The sequence below is a fragment of the Cibotium barometz genome, chromosome 19 (genome assembly GCF_041138505.1).
Source record: "Cibotium barometz isolate CiBa-2024 chromosome 19, ASM4113850v1, whole genome shotgun sequence".
NCBI lineage: Eukaryota > Viridiplantae > Streptophyta > Polypodiopsida > Cyatheales > Cibotiaceae > Cibotium > Cibotium barometz.
In genome coordinates, this window is record NC_141064.1 from 19,312,089 (window position 1) to 19,334,278 (window position 22,190).

The 22,190-nt window shown below is 41.6% G+C and overlaps 1 pseudogene across 1 annotated transcript; it reads right to left on the reverse strand.

The window, feature by feature from the left end:
* Positions 1 to 4,532: 4,532 nt before the first annotated feature.
* LOC147628308 (fe(II)/2-oxoglutarate-dependent dioxygenase 4-like) lies at positions 4,533 to 17,796 on the reverse strand (annotated as a pseudogene). Its single transcript, XR_015268044.1, has 6 exons — positions 17,759 to 17,796; positions 7,226 to 7,424; positions 6,429 to 6,512; positions 5,898 to 6,049; positions 5,329 to 5,654; positions 4,533 to 4,866 (listed from the first exon to the last, which is right to left on the reverse strand). The product of XR_015268044.1 is annotated as a fe(II)/2-oxoglutarate-dependent dioxygenase 4-like (transcript).
* Between the last annotated feature and the right edge of the window lie 4,394 nt (positions 17,797 to 22,190).

Sequence of the window (22,190 nt, forward strand, 5' to 3'; positions counted from 1 at the left end):
TCAAAGAAGTAAAAAATGTGCACCCACCAGCGCTCTTCCTATTGGTCCATTCCTAATCAAAAAGTTAATCCAAGAGGCCCTCTGTGGGTCCAAAAAATTCAAGAGGCCCTCTTTGGGTCCAAAAAATTCCTAATGAAAACACAAGCAAAGTATTCCCAAGTCTATAATTTTTCTTTGGAGCTCCATATGAAGTTTGAATCCACCACCATACACTATTGGATAATTTGGAATGGTGATCAAATGATGAGAAAGGAGCATTGGAGGTCGATCCCTTCTTTTGGAGAAGCATACTTCTCTTCATAAATTTTAGCAAGTTGCATTGCCTCTTTAACTGACGTAGGTTGTTGGGATTGTACATCTCCTTCAACTAGGCGATCAATTCCTTTCACGTATTTGAGAACCTTGTACGCTTCACTAAAGTCACCAGCATGCATTATGAGCTTCATAAAACCATGAGTGTACTCTTTGATAGCTTTAGCCCTTTTTTTTCCCCAATCCATCCACTCTCTCTCACAAGCCTTTCTTTTTCAAATTTGGAAGTAAAGGCTCTTTCATTACAGCCACAACCGCATCCCATGTGGTGATATTATAGCCATTAGTGAAAACGTGACACCATCATCTATGGGCATAACCTGCAAGATGTAAAATAGCATAAAGAACCTTTGCTCGTTCACTAAGTGGGTTCATCTCAAAGAACAAATCCATTTTGTTGATGCATTCATCTAATTCTTCGTTTGAAGACGATTCACCGTTGAATGTGGAGAGGCTCAAGTTGTCTTTAGTCCCCTTGAATTCATCATTGGTTCCCTTAATGAGTAGGCTAGTCCATGTGCCATGCATTTCGATAAGAGGGCTGAGAATCATTGCCCCCATGACCATAACCCCCTGTTTGCATGCATACCAGCTCTTTCATGACCAAAAGAATTATGATGACCAAAGCAACGGGTGTCATTGCCATATTGTGCATACATGTCCTCTTTGTTATGCATGTAAGAGTAAGCATCTCATTTTGACATACATATCTTCTTGTGCTTTTCCACTTTGCATACATTCATTACATAGATCCAAGTGTGTACCTCAAGTACCCAATTTGCAATACGTACATTCCATAGAGCCAAGTGTGTACATCAAGTACACTATTTGCAATACATTTGATATCCCATGCATCAAGTTTAAAGTCCAAGGTAAATGAGGTCTTTGTATCTCACACACTAAGTTTATAATCCAAGGTGTGTGAGGTCTAATTTGGAAATGCTACTCACGGGTCATCTCCAGCATGTACCAAATCCTCCCCATTCCACTTTATCATGGCATGGGGAGGATCATCTCATGGGTCACCTCCAGCATGTACCAAATCCTCCCCATGCCACTTTATCATATGGCACTGTCACAGCAGTGTGACGGCGGAGAAACTCCAGCATGTACTTAATCCACCTGTGCCGCTTTATGCACTCATGATGGGGATTAACTAAACACTTTGGCCTTGGCCCGTCTCCAACTCATGCCAAGGCCTACTCTTTCCTCATGTCTACCTCTTAATTAATTGGAATTGGCAATTGTAGGGAAAAGAGAGTATCAAAATAAAGCCTACAATCTCACAAACACCGTAATTCCCTCTTACAACACCGTCATCGCATTATAGATGCTCCCCCACAAACTATTACAATGCCACCATCACATCATAGATGCTCAGCTCCACCCAAAAATTACAAAACAAGAAGCTAAAGAATTATAGAACCATGCTTCACATCATATCTACTTGTCAATGCACATGAGCACATGTGGGTAGGTAAGCTAAAATGTGGGTAGGTAAGCTAAAATGAGGGTATGGTAAAGAAAGCTCACAAGGTATCACAAGCAAGCAGCGGGGGCTTCCTATCAAGAAAAGAGCCTACGCTTTAAGGTAAGTGTGTGTGTGTGTGTGTGTAGATGAGGGTTGAAGTGTGTGCAGCTATGTCTCTATTAAGAAAAAACATAAAAATATCTTTTCTTATACCCAAGACAACTTAAATTCACCATGACTTTGTGCTCCAATATCCAAATGATGAGCTTCGAAGCTCAATTTTCGATAACTTGAGCATTCTAGACAGGTCCATGTAGGTAGAATCTTTGAAATTGATATTTTTTGAAAAGATTTGAGTGGATCAAAATCAAGATTTGATACCATTGGGGTAAGGTGAGAGGGATGCAATTTTCTAGCACACTTAAGAGGGAGAACTAGACCTTGCATTCTCGAAGGGAGAAGCCTTAATGGAAACTCTATTAGCTTGAATCAAGATACATTCACAACACAAATTAGATCCCTACAGAGTCTCCCATTTTCACTTATCTAGTGGGGAGTCCTCTTTCACTTACTCTTGGGCGTCGAGCCTCAAGTCCCCATGGCTGGGTTCATACTCCCATTTTCACTTATCTAGTGGGGAGTCCTCTTTCACATTTCACTTACTCTTGGGCGTCGAGCCTCAAGTCCCCATGGCTGGGTTCATAATAATTGCCCACCATTATCTTGCCCGTCTCACCGCCACATTACACAATGAGGCAAGGATCGAGCTGATTGTTCCCTATTTTGTCACCTCTATTCTACTCTTTTCAAACATTGTTTATGAGTATAGACAAACAGAAGAAATATCCTTTAGTACAATTGGTAGTTGATGTAGTGAATCTAACCTTGTTGTGCTCCTTCTCATTGGAAGGAGCGCAACAAGGTGACATATTTGATGGCATCCTACTTCATTCTTTCCCTTTTGATCGTGCCCTTCTAATTGCATACACTATTGCTACCATGCCTCGTTTGTCAATACTGTTGGTAGTGCAACAAGTTCTACAACCAAATTTTCAAGGTTAAAACTTTCATCCTAGTTAAAATAAATGATGGATTTATGTATTTTTTTCATTATTAATGTGGTGCATGTACCATAGTCTTTAATACTTGGTGTTAACACAATTTTGAGTCTAAGCAAAATGGATCCTTTACTTTATGCATGTGAAAAGTCTACACTGCTAAAATTCTCTCCCTATTAAAAAAAAATTAAGACTAGGCTCAGATTTTGATTCTTTCTCTCACTCACTCACTCACTCACTCACTCACTCACTCACTCACTCACTCACACACACACACACACACACACACACACACACACACTAATGCATTACCTAAAGTGAGTTGTCATTTAAGACAACGATCTTGAAGAAATGAGAAATTTATGATTTGTGTGTTGCGTGTGTATACACGTGTGTGTGTGTGTGTGTGTGTGTGTGAGAGAGAGAGAGAGAGAGAGAGAGAGAGAGAGAGAGAGAGAGAGAGAGAGAGAGAGAGAGAGAGAGAGAGAGAGAGAGAGAGAGAGAGAGAGAGAGAGAGAGAAGTTTACATGGGGTCTAAATATTTACGAGGACCGATATAAGTTTCAGTCACAATTTTCAAATGGTAATTTTATTTGTAAAATTCATTTTTTTTGTATTGAGAAAGTTTGTTTCGTATCGATTAGGAAATAGCGTGCCATATTTAGGTACTCACAATCTCCAGAAAATGTCCCCCCCACCATCCCCCACACACACCCCCCCCCAAAAAACACCTTGACACAGAGAGAGAGAGAGAGAGAGAGAGAGAGAGAGAGAGAGAGAGAGGGAGAGAGAGAGAGAGAGAGAGAGAGAGAGAGAGAGAGAGAGAGAGAGAGAGAGAGAGAGAGAGATGGTGGTATCTAATCAATTGGTGGCATCTAATCAATTGGTGGGAGATTTTTGTCTCTAGGGTACAAGGGTGTATAAAAAGGAAATGTGTATATTTTGCAAAAAGAATTCCAACATAGTCATAGCATAATGATATTTGAGGGTGCATGTGGTGGTTCAAAACTCACTTTGTGCTTGTCCTCATCTTGTTCTTGTTCCTCTCATTAAAACATTAAAAACAAATAGACCATTTGAAAAGTGATGACTAATAAGGCAATGAAAAAATACAACTTTATGATACATTGATGAATATTGTGGTCATCTTACAAAGAATAGCACTTAAATTAAATTTATTGACATTCCAAAATTATGCTATTCAAATATATTTTTCCGAAATCACTACATTTAAACTCTGACATGATTTAATAAGAGGGATTTTACCAAATGTTTAATTAACTATGACTAAATAGTCACTTGCAAATTCCTCTAGCCTCTTCAAGAGGGCCACCTATGCTCCTTGGGGTGATATTTGGAAAGTGTGATACCTCCATGTGGTATTTGGGTGTGTGCGTAAAGGTTGTGGTGGAAGGACGTACACTCTCTTTTTTTTTTAAAATATGGCTAATGATGCACACATAAGACCCTCTAATAAAACAAGTCAAAAAATAGTAAACCCTCTCATTTAACGATGGCTGATGATGCAAAAACTAAACCCTCTAATAAAACAAGCCATGTAAAACCTCACAAAAGAATCCTACACATTCTTGGGTTTATGATTCATAAGGTGATTAAAATTCAATCAAGAGATTGCAAGAAGTTTGGGTGTATCTTTATGAAAACATGGAACATCTACATTGTCTCAAAATGTTGTCCATATACCACTTGTATATACAAAACAAAGATATGTTCAATGTATTAGAAGGAAAACAGGATTAGAAACCTTCAAACGTATATAAATTACTTTGCCAAATTCAAAGTCACTCTATTTGGCATCAATTCTTTGCTGAAGAAGTTCCTCACATAATCTCTAAACTTCACCTCTTTATAGAGAGCTGGTTCACTTTCACTTACAAAATTCGGAAGGGGTGCAATATTCTCATTTTCGCTAGGTGCATAGAAGCATGCAATTGACATTCTTGGCTTTTCAGCATTTGTAATGGCCCTATGTTCAATGCTTTTGTACTTTCCATTGCTCAGTATCTGTAAGCATGAAAACAACACATATGAGAGAGTATCACATGAAAAGCACACATGAGAGAGAGAGAGAGAGAGAGATTTTCATTTAAATATTCCATTCGTGAGTAGTTTCAAGCATACATGCAAAACCTCACATGCGTGCATGCAAGCATGTGTATGTGTGTGGGTGCGTGCATGCAAGCATGTGTATGTGTGTGGGTGCGTGCGCGAGTGCTCGCCTGTGAGTGTGTGGGGATGGGGTGTGTGCTGAGTAGATTCAAGGATACGTCGAAATCCCATGCATACATGCATGTGTGTGTGTGCACGCGCTTGCATACACTTGTGTGTGTGTGTGTGTGTGTGTGTGTGTGTGTGAGAGAGAGAGAGAGAGAGAGAGAGAGAGAGAGAGAGAGAGAGAGAGAGAGAGAGAGAGAGAGAGAGAGAGAGAGTTTCTTCTTATAGAAACTGGTGGATATAGGAGCAAACCTCAATTTGGTCACCCATGTTGATTACAAAAGCACCAGGAAGGGGCTTTACTGAGAACCAATCATCTCCTTTTCTAATTTGCAAACCAGGAACTTCGTCTTGAAGGAGGATGGTGAAAGAGCCGATGTCGGAGTGCCTGCTTATTCCGTAAAGTGAGACGGGGGTCCGGGCATGGAGGGTAGTAATTCACCGCCATTACTAGTCTAGCTATGGACGGCACCACCTCCTTCAGAAAGGCTAAGCTCAAGCCTAAGCTCTCGAAAATGGCCTCATATAACACATTTGCGAGCTTCTCCACCCCTCTTCTGTACTCTTGGAAGGCTTCCCTAGGTATACAACAACAAAGAAAGCAATGTATTTAAGTGCTCCACACTCCATTTGTGTGCATATTATTAAGCCCAAAAGGTATATCATTCAGATATATACAATGCAAAATTCACATCTTATGGTGGCCAAGATGAGATACTTAGACACTACTCTTTCTTGAAGTAGTTAATTTTATTTTATTTTTTGTATAACCACTTATGTACAACATAAAAAAATGGAGCTTATTGATAATGGAAAGATACCTGCAAACCTCAGGAGCAATGTCGAAACCGTTGCAACCCACTCCAGGCTTGTCGCGCACATATAGTACGTCTTTCCAATCGCACGTCACCTCCTTGGAAGGGTTGAAGCTCGTAGTGTAGGCCACAGGGGCGTCATATTTCTGACATCTCAACTTCAATGCTTGTAGATAACAATACTTTAGTATAAATTACAATGATCTTTAGTGCTTGTAAATAATGACACCATAGTATGATCTTTCACAATCTCCAATTTAAACTAGTGCTTGTGTAAAAAAGTTCCATGTTTGTACAGATAGTGCCATTCATGGGATTCTAGTTTGAAAAGAGTTGAGCTGAATGTGCCGAGGATTTAACCGTGTCTCTCCCACACCCAAAAAAAAACCCAATGTAAGAAACAGGGATTGAACAAGTGCACGGATTTTTTTTTGGATCAACCAGCCAACAATGAAACATTTTTCTGATGAATAGGGTATATCCTCGAAATATGAATGTGTGCTGCGACGACTGTGGTAGTGAAATAGCTTTGATTACCTTGTTCCTTGGCTGATTGAAAAATCTTAAGGAAGCTGCCCTCATTTCTTCCACTACTTTATCCCTCACCCCATGGTTGATTGCCTGCATCACCATTGATACCTTAGACCACTTGTTAAGCAAAATAGTTTTTTTGAGCGAGTGGATCCTTTCCAAATATTTGACTAATTGAAGGCACTCAATCCATTCGGGCAAGAACCACACGGACCTACGCACATATGATACTCCGGCAAGAACCTACAATGACAGCAGCCTTGTGAGGGCAAGCAGAGTTACTACAAAAGAGTACCCCAAGAGAAAGGGGAAGAACCACGGCCGCCACGAACACCCCCGAGAAGCATACATGTCCTTCTGAAAGGGCCTAGAGGGGACTTGAATCGAGAATCTCTTGATTATGGGCCCAAACCTTTTACCGCTAGAGCAAATTGCGGATGACAACTTGTCAACAAAATAGTATATTTTTACATGAGGATTTGTTAAAAAGCTGGAACAAATCATTGAAAAGCTAATAAGAGCTCCACTACTACAACATTTACTTGATAGCAAAATAGTGTAGTTTTACATGATTTTGTAAAGAAACTTTAACAAAGCATTGAGAAGCTAATAAGAACTCCACTACAACAACATCTACTTCTTACATGAGACTGTCTCGTCACTTAATTTGATTGCACTGTGCTCTAATCCCCCCCCCCCAAAAAATCTAGGCGCTATGACAGAGCTCATCCGACGAGCGTTACAACCAAGACTGTTTTACTTCAGCAAGTTAGGATTGAGAAAGAACAAAGGATGGAAAGGACCTGAAAGAAGCCCCAATCTGTACAGGCTTGACCGATTTGCTGGAGGACTTGGGGCCTAGTGTGCGGGGAGTGGAGGCCCGAGATGTTGATGATGGGCAGCAGCAGCAAGCTGCTGCTGCTCTGCTTCTGCTGATGAGGAGGAGGAGCAGCAGCTTGTTCATCTAATTGCAGTGATGAGGAGATCGGGGACAATTGGGGCCTGTCATGAAGAGGCCGGATGAAGCACCAAGCTCCAGTTTGCAGCTCGGCTGCTGCGCGAAGCTAAATCTACACTGTAGGAAAGCGACTGTGTGTTTGTTGTTGAGGTGTTTCTGTGTTTTGCAATCTGTTTCTGCAATTTGTCTTCTACATTTCTGTTTCTTTTGTTATTTTTCTGCTCCGCATGTGGGCGTGTGTCCTGTTATCTTGTTATCTGCGTGCGGGGGGATTTCTGAATCCCCAGAAGATCTGTGCTGTGTGCGAACTGCGCCGCGGCCAAGGCTGAACCCTAAAGAAACCCTAGAAAACCTGTCTGAAAAAAATAGAAAAATAAAAATTAAAAAAAATAAAAAATTAAATTTTATTTTTAAAGAAAGAACCAAACGTGTGGAGAGGAAAGATTTTTTAATTGGAGAAAATTTTTTTGAAAAGAAAGAACCCCAATTGACCCACGGCCCCGGTCTCGATCTTTTGATATATATATATAGGAGAGTGAGCCTCCATAGCTTTCTTTCAAGTGAGAGCTTATGGGAAGTTGTGCCCTATATGTAGCCCACCCTCCAAGGAGTAAAGTGAGCATGTGGGATAAAGCCCTCACCCTTTCCTCCACAAGCAAATAGGCTTTTGCCCCTTCCCCCATAGGGAAACAGACTATTTTGAGGACCACAGGAGCTCTGGATAGGCGAACACGGTGCTGTAAAGCACACTAGGACCCTTTGAACGATACGCTCGTTTCGAGCTATCACGCGCCCTAGTCCAAGTTCGAGGGGGTCAAAAACGAGTTAAAAACAATCTAAAAACAAGTAAAAACGGGGTGGAAACCACTTGTGTGAGTTTCAAGGGTAGTTACCAACGCACGTAGGGTACCCACGTCACATGCATCTACGTTCTGGTCGGGTGCTAGAGCCTGAACCACTAGAAAGTGTTTCAGTTTACGCAAGCTCACACCATCCCTCCACATTAGCATCTTGGCCTTCGGCTGGAACCCAAGGGAGTGCAACCCAAGATCCACGAATAGTGGATAGTGACTCGTCCTCTGACTCAGAAGCCATGGAAGGACACCCTACCAAGAACCCTGAGGAGACAAGCCAAAACATGCCAGTGTGGGCCCCACAACCCGAATCTAGCATGTTTAGTCGTCTAATAGAGACCTATAGTAGAGCTACACGCTCTAAACATGTGACAAGCGAAGTGAATGAAGAAGGAGGGGTAGTGGATTCGCCATTCACATCTCATGTAGACCCTACCCTCCCAAAGAGTGTCCATGTGGATATTCTACCCACTTCGTTTAATGAGGGCCCTACTGAGCTACCACATTCCGATGCTCTTCCTAAAGTAGAGGTCCCTAGAAGCCAATCCATAAGAAGTGACATTGCGTCCACTTCAAGAGAACCGTTTGGCACACCAAGTCTAGATGGGATATTTCTCAATGAAAATTGGGAATATGATCTACACACAGAGACTCTAACTGACCTATACACAGGTTACACATACCATGTAGGTTGGTTAGAAGTCCTACGATCTATATCTAGCGCCACTAATCTAGAGGAGCAACAACAAATGATATGTGAGGTTATTCATAGAATTATCCAATTTGAGAGGCAAAATAGGAGAGTGAACCTAGTTTCCACTGGCCCTATGAGATTTTTGGATACGGGCAAGGCCAAACAACCAACCCTATCACAATTGGAGACTCCCTCGGTGAGTCCCATAGACCCTTCATATGTTGTTTCGCCTGGAGTCTCAATGCAGGTTGAGCCCACGAGCAGTAACTTTAGCTTTCCAACCTTGGCTCAACTCTCCATTAAGGAATCCACAATGCCTACCCCAATGATGAGCATGACAGAAAGCGCACCTGTTACCACTGTAGTTAGTACGACACCGCTACCTAGTGGAACAGTACATACAACAGTGCGTGCCGGTGCCTATCAACCATATGTACCTATCGCTACTCATGCTCATGTAGCTCCTACGCCTCTTAGTATGCCAATGTCGTATGCTCCACGACTGCCTTATCACAACCCTTATCCAAGAGGAGCTAGGCCTAGTCACATATCATATCCTACGTCATATGGATAGACCCAACACGCTTCAAGATGAAGGGGAGCATTGGGATCTACAACCCAACTTAGATGAAGATTCGATCGTTGAAATACCTGTTAACAAGTTGGGACAGTACTTTGAAGGTGACAAATCTAATGCAACCCTCCCCATTACTACCAAGGGATTAACTCTAAAGGGAATCCTTGATGGTGGTGCTGGAGTGAGCATTGTGACTAAAAACTGTTGGGAATCCATGGGGAGACCTCACCTCGAAGTCACAAACATAGTGGTTAAGATGGCAAACGGAACTATTGCTAAACCTATTGGAATGTTAAGGGACCTTAAGATCAAGGTTCTGGGATACAAGGTACGACATACCTTCATTGTAATGGATTTCTCCAAGCATCCTATGTCATATCAAATGATCTTAGGATGTCCTTTCATGAGGGAAGCACAAATGGTACATGACTGGTCGAAAAACCATGTCTATCTACAATTCCAGGACTCTGTCATTCGAGTTGATCTTGAGAATGATCGTGCACATCCTTTAGGAAGCAAGGTTATCATCGATAATCGATCAGATACCACTGTTCACTCCGCCCATTAAGGTATTGCTATACATGCAAAAAAGAGACTGATGATGGGAAAGATTCTCCTTATATGGATTATGACTGAGTCGGATAACGTGGATTGGGTACACCTAGCGGCAACCATAGACACATGGGGAAATAGAGGCACAAGTTGGGTAACACCTGAGAGGCAAGATATGCCACCGTTAGTGCCAATAAACATGATAGGTGTTATGCACTTGACTCCTGATGGCGAGAAAGTGGCAAACTCCACTGACACTGAAAGTAGCGAAGACTCTGACCAATGCAACTCTGAGTATGAATCTCAAGAAGAAACTAACTCTGAGCTTAATGGGGGGAATGAATCAAATATTCACCCAAATGTGAAAGCAAGGTGCTCAAGACCTAGGACAGTGACCTCCTGCAGTTCATCCGAAAGTGAGGGGGACACAAGTGAAGATCGACCAAGTGAGTCTGAACCTAATAGAAACAAAAATCAAACACTTGGTAAGAAGAAAACAAGACATAAGCGCCAACGCTATCGAGCTAATGTACGCACTGCAATAAACAAGGAAAGATCCACTGCAGAATGGCTTAGTTATGTAGGAGCCATTGATTCTCATCGAAAGTTAGCGGATAATTGGGGACAATATCTCCAAAGTGTCATGTGGTGTATTCCGCAACCTCATGACGTCGCCCAATTAGAAATCGAAGAGAAGCCGAAACTAAGTCGTACGGCAAGAAGGCGGCAAAACCAAGAGTTGGCTCAACAACAAAAGGAAGCAGAATTGAAAGAAAAAAGCCTGGCACAACAAGAACCAGTAGACTTACACCCCGCACCCGAGCATTTCAAATCATTTACCCCACAGGGGAACGTAAAGTGGTCTACACAAAAGCCCAACGAACGCTACCAATGGGAGTAGCGGTGTCTACGATGGCCCTGCAAATAGTTAAGGAGATAGACTTAGCAGATCCGGGTGAGGAGTCTAAACCAGTTTTTATTGCTCAAGACCTTACCAAGGCGGAAGAAGCTGCAATTCAAGGACATATTTGCTTGGACATATCATGATATGAAGGGTGTTCCACCCTCGGTGGTGCAACACACGATTCCAATGATTAGCACTGCTAAACCAGTCCAGCAACGTCCCTACCCAATGAATCCTAAGTACGCAAAGATTGTACAAGAGGAAATTGAAAAGCTTGTAAAATGTGGATTCATATACCCTATTGAGCACTCAGAATGGGTTTCTCCGATAGTCATCGTACCAAAGAAGAATGGGAAACTCAGAGTGTGCGTTGATCTCAAAAAGGTTAATGCAGCCACCAGAAGGGATCATTACCCCTTGCCATATTTTGAACATGTGCTTGAAAGAGTGGCAGGCAAGGAGGCATATAGCTTTTTAGATGGGTACTCGGGTTACAATCAGATCACAATTACAGTCGAGGACCAAGCTAAAACAGCTTTTATCACGGAGTTTGGAGTGTTTGCCTTTCGCGTCATGGCTTTTGGCTTGACCAATGCACCTGCAACATTCCAACGATTGATAAACACGGCCTTTAAGGAATATCTAAGGGACTTCTGTGAAGCTTTCTTAGATGATCTTTGTGTTCATTCCTCTTAGGACGAGCACTTGATGTGTTTACGAAAAATATTTGAAAGGTGTAGATTATATCGCATCTCCTTGAATCCTTTCAAATGCCAATTTTGGGTTAAACACGGAGTTATCTTAGGGCATATAGTGTCCAAAAATGGGATTTCCACGGACGAGAGTAAAATCAAGGTCATTCTGGAACTGCCACCACCCACCAACTACAAGGGAGTCCAACGCTTTATGGGCCACGTTGGTTATTATCGAAGATTTATTCTATTCTTCGCTGAGATAGCTCGACCATTGTATAAGCTTCTCATCGAGTTTATTTGGACCGAAGAATGTGACCGTGCCTATGAGCTATTAAAGAAGGCCTTGGGCGAGTGCTCCAATCTTGAGAATGCCTAACTGGGATTTACTCTTCCATGTGCACATTGATGCATCAAACTTTGCTATTGGGTGTGTGTTAACTTAACCTGGAGAACACAAGCTAGACTACCCCATTAGCTTTGCCAGTCGCCAGTTGAACGATGCTGAGATGCTGAGATGAACTACACCACTACGGAGCGAGAAGGGTTGGCAATGATATATGCAGTAAGGAAATTTCGTTATTACCTCCTTGCCACCAAGTTTGTTTTCTATGTGGATCATCAAGCATTGTTGTATCTGGTAAACAAACCATGCTCCACAAGAAGAATCACACGATGGCTATTGATTTTTCTTGAGTTTGATTTCACTGTTGTTGTGAGACACCTGACAAAAAACATGTTATGGCTGATCATTTATCTCGCATACCTAATGGTGAGGCTCCTACGGGGGTTGATGATGACTTACCTGACACTTCCCTGTTCATGGTGGAGACAATGCCTGAATGGAGTGAGAAGATTGTTAACTTTTTGGTTAATGGCTTTCCACCCAAGGAGCCTCGTAAAGATCTAGCTTGAAAGCTGATCAAAGAATGCGAACCCTATTGCCTGATAGCAGGGACTCTTTATAAAAGAGGAAAGGATGACGTTCTTAGGCGTTGTGCCCGAGAGGATGAGTATCTATACATTTTGCAAGAGGCACATATGGGCGTAGCCGGTGGTCACTTCTCAGGAGACTTAACTGCGTGAAAGATCTTACAATCAGGGTATTGGGGGTGGCCCACTATGTTCCAAGATGCATCACTCTTTGTGAAGGGTTGCGATGAATGCCAACGATACAAGAAACCCCAGAGGAAAGATCACATGCCCCTACATCCAATCAAAGTAAACCAACCATTTGAAAAGTGGGGTTTAGACTTTGTAGGTCCAATTAGCCCAGCGGCCCGAAACACACAATCTCGCTATATTATTGTGGCCACTGACTATATGACCAAATGGGCTGAAGCGAAAGCGACACGTAAGGCAGATGCGAGGACAACAGCCAAGTTCCTCTTTGAAAATATAATCACACGCTTCGGTTGTCCTTCTGAGCTTGTGAGCGACAATGGGACACATTTTATAAATGACGTGATTAAGGAGCTCACAACAAATTTCATGATATCCCATCATAAATCTACTCCTTATTATCCGCAAGCGAATGGCCAAGCCGAGAGTACGAACAAGACATTAATCTCTATTTTGACAAAGACAGTTGAAGCTCATCGCACGGATTGGGATCTAAAGCTTACGACAGCTTTATGGGCCTATCGTACTGCGTACAAAGTGGCTATTAATTACACACCATTCAAAATGGTATATGGCCAAGAAGCAGTCATGCCGTGGGAATTTGTCATTCCTAGTCTTCGTGTTGCTACTCAAGAGGGTTGGGATGGTAATCCCTTAGTAAAGCGTCTATATATCCTTGAGCGGCTAAACGAAGAAAGACAATTGGCTATATACAATGCCCTTATGGAGAAGGATAGAAGGAAAAAATGGTTTGATCGCCACCTGAAGGACAAGGACATCAAGGTTGGGGATAAAGTCCTGATGTATGGAGTGCGTAACGAAAAGAAGAAGCTCAAATATGCTGGTAAGGGACCGTATAGAGTATGTGAAATTACCCCGCAAGGTACCATTAGAGTGGAGACTCTCGACGGAGTTGAAACCATTGGATTCCTTAATGGGAGTAAATTCAAAAGATACTATGACCCCCTGAGCCAAGAAGAGTTACATGCAATCCATCAAAAGAAGGCAGCTAAAGAACAAGCTGAGCTTAAAAAGATACAAGCGAGAGTCGAAGCCAAAGAACGTCAATAGCGTGCTAGGCGACAACGAGAAGCCAACTTGGGAATTACGCAAGTATTTTTCGAGGAAGCAGAGGAGGATTCACTGGAATCCGACCCACCTCTAATATACCCAATTGAGTTACATAGTCCTTACGGGGAGGTGCTGTATAATGCATTATTGGATACAGGAGCTCAACACAATTTGCTATCATATGGCGTGTGGTGTCAACTTGGAAAACCACCTTTATCCAAGAGTGCTATCCAAGTTCAAGGAATCAACAAGAAGAAAACCCCTGTCTCAGGAATTCTGCACACTCCGGTGGCCTATGACAAGGGGACCGTAATTCAAAGTTTTTTGGTTATGCCTGCGGGTACCATGGAAGGGACTGTAAACTTAGGGCGCAAATGGATGATGGCCACCAAGTGCAATATCGATTGGGCAACCAGACGAGTCACAACGCAAGAACCAACACTAGGTCTGACCGCTCAAAATCCCGCACCTAAGTTATCAACTCAAATGCTAGATGATGAAAAATCACAAAGTCCAGCGGCAGCAAAACCATCTTTGATTGTTTGCTAACGCTTCAACGCCAAGAGTGGAAACATGCAGGAGGGTGGTCTCTAAGGCTCCGCTTCCTATGCCAAAGAGCACATACAAATGGGTCCCAAAAGCTTCGTTAATAGCTACTTCCCCTGCTCAATCCACCAAGAAGCCTCGTAGAAGGAAAGCAGCTACCCACCCGAGAAAGGGCAATGTAACATCGCGATGGATCCCTAAAAAATTATTAGTAGCCCAAGGGTACTACGAGGGGAATCCCTCTACATCACCTGTAAAACCTTGCAAACCAATTGTTGCCACCCCAATGACAATTCAAGACCGTGGTAAGGCAAAGGTAACAGAGTGCTCCGCACCACTTCTTCCAGAGTTAGTTTGGATTCCCAAACGATATCAATCATTACCACCTAGCTCAGGAAGGGGGGAGCCACATGAAGCTTCTAGCTCCTCATGCCAGGCACACACTCATATAGAAGTTTCTACATGCTCTACACCTACTCTTGTCAACACCCAACAAAAAACCGATGAGTCTACGTCTCCCCTTGTAATAGTATCGTCGAAAACCATTTCCTCCATTCGTCAATGGGAGCGTACACTACCATCTCTGTAATTGGATGTGGCCACAAGGGTCATAAAAAGCTATCTGCCCACATCACAACCTATGACCCGCTGGACAAATTGGTTCCAAGAGGCTGCAACATCATTGCAAATAATATGATCTACCCAAGGAAAGGGGGAGCATGTACTCACGCTCGACATTCTAATGCTTCCTCCTTAACCTTCTTCCCTAACCATGTAATTGCCAAATTCAAGGGGATGTATATATATAGCTTCATACATTTAAAAAAAAAACAAAAAACAAAACAAAGAAAAGAAAATAAAAAAATAGTAAAAATAGCAAGAGCACAAAAAGAGGATAAATGTCCGTATAGAATCAAAAACTAGATTGACCTGTCTCACAAACCTACTGATGCTATATCTGTGTTTGCAGATATGGCAGATGCACGATCATCATACACTTCATCCACTCCCACCTTTGGTGAGAGATATCATCTATACCTTTCTCAGATATTTCACATGTGCTATCCTGTTATTGAAACTGAATGGGATCATATAGATGTACTAGCCAGACAGGAAAATGTTGAGAAATTAGAATGGCTAATTCGCCTATTGACCATGACTGACCCCTACTCCGTAGAGGACATATCCCCGATAGCCCAATGCTTTCCTTTTCCACAAGATGACTATCCTCGCATGGTTACATTTTTGATGAGTTTATGTGGATGGGAAAATGAAAAGGAAATATCTGACAATGATGAATGGACGGATGAAACTCATGGCACTACTGAGGTTGACTTTATTTGTTTGGATGATGCGGATAGAGACTTAGCCTTAGGGCTAGAGCCAGGACTCTACAACATCCTCTTACCGTATCCTCAGTAGTAGTGTGGTGACTGGTAGGTAGGTTAGTGTTTTCAAGTTTTTTCTAGTTTAGATTCCTTAAACAAGTCTTGAAATTTTCACACTGATGTGCCTCTCGAGGTATAGTGCTTGTTAGTTGATTGTACAGGTTGAAAAGTTTGAGGTGGGTTCGCTTTCAAGTCCTGAGATTGCCGCAACGTTCATCAAAATATATCTACATCAAATTGCAAGCTGTCTCGTCAAATCAAGGAGATCTCCAATTACAGGTGTAATTCTTCCATACCCACTCTCTTTCGTTTTTACTATTCAATTAATTGTATAAACTATAATGCATGACCACATGGAAATTGTCAATGTACTACTTAGTTTTTGAAGTTGCTTGCATGCTAGTGTAAATCATTAATGAGCTTAACTTTATTGGAAATATTCCTAGGCAGCATGACGTCTTTAGTTAACCTTGGAATACGATTGTCTTAGGTCTAGGGTTAAACCATCTTAATGTTTGAAATGTGGCCATGTGTGTGTTGACCTCTAGGACATAGCTATTACCCCTTTGTCGAAAGGATGTAAGACAAATTATAGTTCAGGAGCGAAGATCAAAAGAAATAGATTTTAAAAAAAAAGCCTACAATAAATGGCAATACAAGTTTATGATGTGCTTTAATGTTGGCCTATCGCCTTATTGATACTTGGTAGGCGAGGAGTATTCCACTCCACACCGATGCTTGGTTAATAGGGGGTAGCCTTGCCTAAAGTGAGCTAATAGATTCCTGGATAATGCCTTGTGTTAAACATGGTACCAGGATCGATGTTAGTTTTGCCTTAGGAAGGTCGCCATTGAGTGTAAAAATTGTCATGTGCATAAAAAAATAAAGGCAAAAGGCTCCTGTAACTCTGATGTTTCTTGTGTGCTTGGTTATTTTCTTTGACTTAAGCTAGTTATAAACTTTGATTAACCTTTAACACCTTGCTAACTCTTGATTTACTTTCAATAATTTTAAACTCCTGTTAATTTGCTACACTAGCTCATTCATGTGACCCTTAAACTAAGTTCTCATAGCAACATCCATTGTGGTCTAACATGCAAGAATTTATACAATTTATATCTTTTGAATTCCAGCATACTTTCACTCTACTTCCCTGTTTTGCAGACGGTCCACCACAACAACCCTATCGAGCTTACCATACCATAGCTTCCGAGGACGGAATCTACATCAGGAAGGGGGGCATGTTAACCCATGGCGGACATTGAGACGTACTATGTTTTACATCATTAATTTAAATATTTTGAGTCATGGGCCGAGCTTGTCGGCACCATATGTTAAGGATAAAGGGATTGGGTGATCGCCGATGAGAGGCGCACCTTGAATATCAGTAGGATAAGGGTTAGGATTGGCCGGCCATGTATGGGCGCCCAAGTGTGAACGGCCAAGTCACCTACAAGAGTAAAATGTAACCCTAAAATCCTCATTCTCATGTGTTGTGAATACAAGAGTGCTCTTGCCTTATCTCCTTGGTTTCCTTCTCTTGCGTGTGTGTGTGTGTGTGTGTGTGTGTGAGAGAGAGAGAGAGAGAGAGAGAGAGAGAGTGAGAGAGCGAACGGCGGCGGCGGCGGGTGAGGCGGCAGAGCGGCGACGGCGGCTCCTCCTTCATGGCTGCGATGCGGGAATCCTTCAAGGCGGCAGTTAAGCGGTGAGTGACACACCTTTTGCATTCTGTTTTGAGCTTGCCTTCCTGGTTGTATGCTTGCAGCCATTCGTGGCTCGCATACGGTGTTCGCTACGACCTGTGCGGCAAAAGCGCACACAAAGCCCCGCATGTAGCTGAGCACAGAGGAGGTGGAGAAGGCGGTGAGACGAATGTATTGCGAGGTCTAGAGGGACTCCTTGTGATTAGATCAAAAACCTAGAAGGAAAGGCCATTCATGCATTGGTGGAGTGGGTTCTACTACCCCTCTTTTCTGACCTGAATGTCATGGTGGTGGAGCCCTCTACACTTGCCATTTCGAGGGCACAGTGGTGATCATCCCCCGGCAGCAGTTGGCACGCTGCTTCACTGTTTACCTCTTTAATTGAGGTCCCTTCACGCTGCTCGATGATGAGGACAACTATGACACTTGGGTGTTCTGTGGTAACTTCTGCCAAAAACGCAAGCACATTAACTTTTACAACCGCGCCCCTCCGAAGAATGCACAGTAGAGCATGGAGCTCTCTCAGATAGGTACTCTCTCTCTCTCTCTCTCTCTCTCTCTCTCTCTCTCTCTCTCTCTCTCATGGGCTTTATTTGCTTGCATGCGGTTTGAAACCCCATGGAGGGTGCTTCTTCTCTCTCACACAGCTATATTCTCTCTTCTCCCCCACAAGGTAAGCCCCCCCCCCCCCTCTCTCTCTCTCTCTCTCTCTCTCTCTCTCTCTCATGGGCTTAGTATTTTGTGTGTAGGTGCTTGCGTAGAGCTCATTTTTTGGCAAACTATGCGCATGGAGCTCTCTCACGTGGGTATTCTCTCTCTCTCTCTCTCTCTCTCTCTCTCTCTCTCTCTCATGGGCTTTATTTGAGTTTAAAACCCTATGGAGGGTGCTTCTTTCCTCTCACACAACTATATTCTCTCTCTCTCTCTCTCTCTCTCTCTCTCTCTCTCTCTCTCTCTCTCTCTCTCTCTCACATGATTTGTTAACTTGCATGTATGTTGAAACGTGGAGGCAATTACTTCTCTCATTAGCTCACCTATGGGGGTTGCTTGAGAGAGAGAGAGAGTGTATGTGTATTCGTGGGAGGTCCCTTCTTGTTTGGCATCTTGTCATTTGTTAATCAAGAGATATGTTGAGTGACCAAGCACTAAATTGTTTTAAATGGATACAACACAAGTGTCTTTCCAATTACAATCACCTGTATTTGCATGTTGAAAGTGTGTGGTAGTAGAGGAGCAGCTGACAAAGGGAAATGCTTTCATGATATATTTTGGCATGATGTTTCTTAAAAGGCACTTATCCTAGGATACGTCTATTGAGAGCATGGTTTTCATTGCATTAAATGCATAGAGCGTAATGGTTTTTCTCCAATTGTGGTCATGCTGCTGAAAGAGTGTGGCAGCATAAGAGCATCTAAGGGGGGAATCAAGTCATGCTGTAGTTTTGACAGAATAGCAGGCTTTGTTGACATAGGTTTGTTATCACTTGCCTCTCTAAATTCTGTGGTAGCATTGGAGCATCTTATAAAAGGAGGGGAAAATGCATGGTGACATAATCATGTTTTTGTGTGGATATGTATGTCTACTGCATTAGTCTTGCGAATGCACTCCAAGTGCATGCTGGGCATTATGTTGGAATTGTTGTTTCCTGTGTGTGTTTGAGTAGATTTAAGCATGCATGAAAAGATTCGGCACCTCCCCTTTATTGACATCTCAAAACTTTTTTATTTATATTGTACTCGCTATAGAAATCTATCCATATTTCTTCCATTGCCACAATGCCAGCTTTAGAAATTTACCTTTCCAAACTCTTACTTTAAAAGCATTTAAGAAGTTGCTTTAATAATTTTAAAAAATCAAGGCAGTGAATTTTCAACTAAATTTTTTTCAATTAACAAATTTTAGAAAAATATAGAGCCACACTTGATGAATATGAAAAAAAAATGTGCTTCTGTTGGATGTGTATAGCTAGAAGGTTAAGAATACAATAAATTAAAAAATAGATTATTTGGAAATTAATAATAAGAAATACTTATATTTTTGAACTAATACAAGTAATATTTTTTCGACCAATGAGAGACAATTATGAGGCATTTGACGCTCACATTTTGTGCACGTGTTCAACATTATTCATCAGGTACCCAAGAAGAAATTTTTAAAAGCTCAATTGCATGTGAAAAGCCTTTTAACACAGACTCGGGAGTAAAGATCGTAATTTTAGAGCAAAAGAGTTTTTAGCTTTAAAATTTCTCAGCCAATGAGAAATTAAAAAAGGCTCATTTAATATTAGATCTCAGCTAATGAGCAATTAAGAAATGAGATTTTTTAATATACTGTAGAATTTTCTTCACAAAACCATAGCTTCCTTCTCTGTGCATAACCTTCTTTATTTTTCTGGCAAATGAATAATGCTCAAAACTCCACTTTTAGCATAAAATTTATTATGCATAAATTTAAATTCATTTTCTAATGATAAATTTCTTTACTACAGGATGGTGAGATTTGATGGGAGAATATGTGTTTCATGTTACAATAGAATTCAATATTCAATGTTGATTGTGGCACTCTTACAAAAGTACAAGTTCTTGACGAGTCTCCTATCTAGAACATTCAATATTCAATGTTGATTGTGGTGCTCTTTACTACGGGATGGTGAGATTTGGTGGGACAATATGACAATAGAATTCAATATTCAAGGTTGATTGTGGCGCTCTTACAAAAGCACAAGTTCTTGACGAGTCTCCCATCTAAAACATTGTCTCTGGTAAGTGCACGCTATTTTCGCATATAAAAGTCAAGGTAGTAAAGCTCTGATCTATAGATCATGCGTAGGAATGTGTCAAAAGGAGGAACAAATATACAATTGAAATTGCTAGACAAGTTTTTGTACATATAAAAGATTTTTTGTCCCTTTTCAACCCATTGTAAAAGGGTCATGCTACTTGCATAGTAGAGGAAAGGATCGTTGACTTTGTGTTTTGTGCATGCCAAAATATCTTTGTGTAGTTGCCTTTTGAATAGTGTCCGGGCCATGTGCCCAACGTAGACAGGCCGTGCCCCTACACAATTGACGAAAAAATTCAGTATACTATTCTTACTTGTTGTTAGGTGAGAGAGGAAGTAAGAGAAAGAGACTCAATTATAATTCATTAAAACCCACGGGCAGTCTCTTTAAGTAAGCGGATGGTAGACATAATTGCGGGATTGAGCACCTGCTCATATATGTCGATGAAGGTGTGGGATGTTCATGAGGCATGGTGGCCTCAGTGTAGAGGCTTTGGGACGTTGGTGGGGTGAACCATGGAAAGTTGTAGCATAGTTTAGGGTTCACAGCTTGCTCTTTATGGAAGAGGTCCCAAGCCCAGCATTGGCAATAGGCAAATAGGTGTGATTGATCCGAAGGGTGACGTGGTGCCTTGCAATACTGCTCGCAGATAAAAGTCTTGAGAAGAAAGGGCTGACGCTAGGGCCTCCTAAGGATTCCTAATTTTAAGAGATCAGAGCTTAAAAAGCTGGGCTTAAGGGAGACAAAAGCTATGATGACCCCTATTTTTTGCCTTACCACATCAGCCATACCCCCCTAGTTTCACTTTTTAAAGAGAATATTCTCATACTCTCTCTCTTACTTTTTGACTTTTCTCATACTTTCTCTCTTACTTTTTGAATTTTTTATCTTCACTCTCTATAAATTGAATCTTTCTTGTTGTCAGTTTGAAATCTCCTTTCTCATTAACTCCCACCATATCTCCCTTCCACATCAGCAAAACATTCTCGTATTTAGGTGGGCCCCAAAAAGTGAAAATTTTTTATTTTTTATTTTTTTACATTTTGAGGTGGAAAAAACACCACCCAACCAATATGTATGATGAAAATAAAATTTTCCCTCCAAAAAGCTTGTAATTCAAGGGTCACGTCAGAAGCCTGTCAGGAGCCAGTACATCCATAACTAATTGTCAGGTCCCCACCCATAACCCCATAAACATAACTAACTGTCAGATCCCAAAATTGTGGGGACTCCAAAAATTATTTTTTAGTTTTTCTCATAAATGTAATTTATTGATGAAAAACTCCATGTTAGTATATTTGTATATCAAAAATATCATTTTCTACTTAGAAAAACGGATTTGTGTTAAACCTACAACAGCAAAGTTTTAACAGTCTCTCTCACTCACTCCCTCTCTCTCTCTCTCTCTCTCTCTCTCTCTCTCTCTCTCTCTTTGTGCTTTAGCTTCTTCCTCTGCTTAGCTATGGAGCCTTTGCAAGCTGTGTGTATAGTCCCTTGTGAAGCTAGAAAACAGAAGGTTGATTTACACATTCGTATTCCTGAAGAGTATGGCAGCTCTAAAAAAACCCATCCTACTGATGCACAATCTGTCCAAGCTCGTAGGATAGCTAAGGAGAAAAATGTAGATCTTTGGGTTGATGGGCATCTCTATCCAGTTGACCCTCCATTAGGAGCAAACCCTCCATTAGGAGCAAACCCTCCTTTCCGAAATTTATCATCTTTTATGCAATTTGTTGGTGAAGGAGAGCTTGGCTTGTTAGGATATACTGTAGAAGATTGACTACAAGTGGAGCTTGGCAAACCCATATTCTCCAATCTCAATTGCAAGCATCACAATTCAGCCTTTTACAATGTCAAGAAGGACTTAAAACATCATCAGATAAAATGAAAGAGATCCTCGCAGAGAATGTGGAGAAGGATGCAAA